General features: G+C 35.0%; 1 non-coding gene across 1 annotated transcript; it reads right to left on the bottom strand.

Moving 5' to 3' along the window:
• Positions 1–460: 460 nt before the first annotated feature.
• LOC141698707 (small nucleolar RNA R71) lies at positions 461–567 on the bottom strand. The gene has a single exon (XR_012565212.1). It is a non-coding gene; the product is annotated as a small nucleolar RNA R71 (small nucleolar RNA).
• Positions 568–2,851: the final 2,284 nt, after the last annotated feature.

Here is a 2,851-nt window from a genome sequence, read left to right as displayed (position 1 = left end):
AAAAGTTATAATTGAGGAGAAAGTCAACGAAGAGATCTTAGTTGAGAAAGAAGAAGAACCTCTTATTGTAATGGGAGAACCAGAAGCGAATCCAAAGGCTTTGATGGACTACTTTCAACCAAAGATCAATAATGTTCAGTCTAGCATTGTTTGACCAGCCATTGCGGCTAATACCTTTGTGATCAAGTCGAGCACGATTCAGATGATACATAACTTAGTTCAGTTTGGGGATTCTCCGATAAAAGATCCCAACATGCACATCAAAGATTTCATCGAGATCTGCGACACCTTCAAGTTCAATGGAGTTTCTGAAGATGCTATTAAGTTGAGGCTTTTTCCATTCTCTCTGAGGGATAAAGTTAAGTGCTCGTTACATTCTCTACCGCCAGGGTCTATCACTAAATGGGGGGATCTTGCTCAAAAGTTCTTAACTAAATTCTTTCCTATGGTGAAGACTATTACAATCAGAAATACACTTACTCAATTTGCTTAGCAATCTGGAGAATCTTTAAGCGAGGCTTGGGATCGATATAAGGAGATGCTGAGGAAGTTTCCTCATCATGGGATGCCTGAATGGATGATCATTAACTGTTTCTACAATGGTTTGGGTGCTACTTCTAGACCCATGCTTAATACAACATCAGGAGGAGCCTTGTGGGATAAAAGCTACGATGATGCTTATGAATTGATCGAACTAATGGCTGCTAATGAATACCAGAATCCTACTCAGTGACTATCTCAGGGTAAGGTAGCAGGAATTCTGGAGTTGGATGCAGCTACTGCTATAGCTGCTCAACTTAAGGCGTTGACGATGAAGGTGGATTCCCTGTCTAATTATGGATTTAATCAGATCACTAGTATTAGTGAGCTTTGTGCTGGTGCCTATGAGACTGATCAGTGTGCCATTTCTAGTGAATCAGCTCAGTTCGTGAGCAACTTTCAGAGGTCGCAACAACCTGTACGAGCCATCTATCATCCGAACAACTGCAATCATCCTAACTTTAGGTGGAGCAACACTCAGAATGCGGTTTATGTTAGGTCCCAATGTGTTTGTAGAAGGGGGGTTGAATACAAACAGTACCGAATAATCGAATAAATGCGGAATAAAAAATATGAAACAAAATTCAAGTTAAATAAGAATATTATTAAACTTGAAAGGTGTTACAACAACTATATCAATTACAAGGAATTAATCTCAAATTAATTATTACAAATTTAGAATAAATTTGACATGAACTTTTTCTATTTTTGCAATAATTAGAATCAAATGCTAAACGCGATTTGAGATTAAGTTCTAGGGATTTTGATCCGCTAGATTGTTACACAAGAGCAAGATAAAGATTTCTAGTGGATTGGATTTAACTTTACAATCTAGAAATTTAATCTTGAAGTATGCAGATGAAAAGATGAAATATTTCTTCTTGTTTTTCTTTTCTGCTTTGTTCTTGACTTTTGTGTTCTATGTGTGATTGAACTGCTTCTGCTTCTTTTAATCAATCAACCGAATAGAATTGAACTGGCATGACAATCTCTTTTTGGCTCAGCAAGACTTTCGGTAGGACTATCTTTTAGAACTAGCAAGACAATCAGAATGAACTAGCAAGACTTTCGGTATGACAATCAATTGTCATACCGATTGTCATAGTAGTTCAAACAGATTGTTTTTGCTGAAAATAAATAGATTTAAATCCTATAATAATTCTGGTAAGACAATCCTTTTGAATTAGCATGACTTTCGGTATGACTACTGATTGTCATACCGATTGTCATAATAATACAATCAGTTGTCTTTGTTGAATTAAACAGATTTTTAAACCAATTTAAATTCTGAAAATTCTTAATATTAATTCAGAATTAATTAATCAATTAATTCAATTAATCAAATAAATTAATCTTTGCAGATATAATTTATTCTCTTAATTAAATTATATGACCTAATTAATTAATAGAGAATTAATACTAATCTTGAGCAGCATCTATTCTTCTGTATATCTTCTGAAAATCACTGAAATATATGAATCAATTCCACCACTTCAATGTTGACACTCGATGTATTGTCTGGTTCATGAGTGACTAACTTCCGTGACGTTTCTTCATGTCTTGACTTTGATACTCTGATTTTCTTCAGATTAAATCCTTGTAATTAATGATACTCTGATGAGATCTCTGTCACTTGATTAAATCCATAATCTTGATTTATATCACTGAGGCATGATCAATTTCTTGAACTTCTTCCAGTGAATAAATTCCTCAAGTCTGTAGATGAACCTTGTTTCTGAATCCTCTGACAGCTGTTACTTTGCGAGATCTCTCTGACGGTAGATCCACTATTTACTTATTACATTCTTATTTGAGTTGAGTTGAATCCTCGAATATACAAATAGGACTATGACATATGACTTACAATCTCCCCCTATTTGTTTGTTAGACAATAACACACAAATACCTAGAGGATAACTCAACTAGCAAATAAGAAAAAGATATAAACTGAAATGCAAAGTAAATAGTAGAAAAGTTTCTGGAAGACATTTAACATTTTCCAGATTCCAAGTAGATGTTCCTCTAGACTGAACATATCTTCAAGTAGTTTCATCTTCTTCTGTACAACCACATTTCCTGTTGAGAAGCACATATCTCTCTTGCTTCTCCCCCTATGAGAATCAACTGATTAAAGAAGATCACCTTCGTTTACCACATCTCCCGTACAATAGGATCCGCAGATAAAAACCAATTGGTACTCCCCTTTTGAAAACAGCTTCTTCCCTTACTAGAAAATCACCTTGTGTTTACCACCTCTCCCGTACAATAGGATCCGTAGTTATAAACAACAATGGTGTGGTGTAGTGTACAT

Source organism: Apium graveolens, chromosome 11 (assembly GCF_009905375.1).
Source record: "Apium graveolens cultivar Ventura chromosome 11, ASM990537v1, whole genome shotgun sequence".
Taxonomy (NCBI): Eukaryota; Viridiplantae; Streptophyta; class Magnoliopsida; order Apiales; family Apiaceae; genus Apium; species Apium graveolens.
This window is presented reverse-complemented; position numbering and strand designations above follow the sequence as displayed.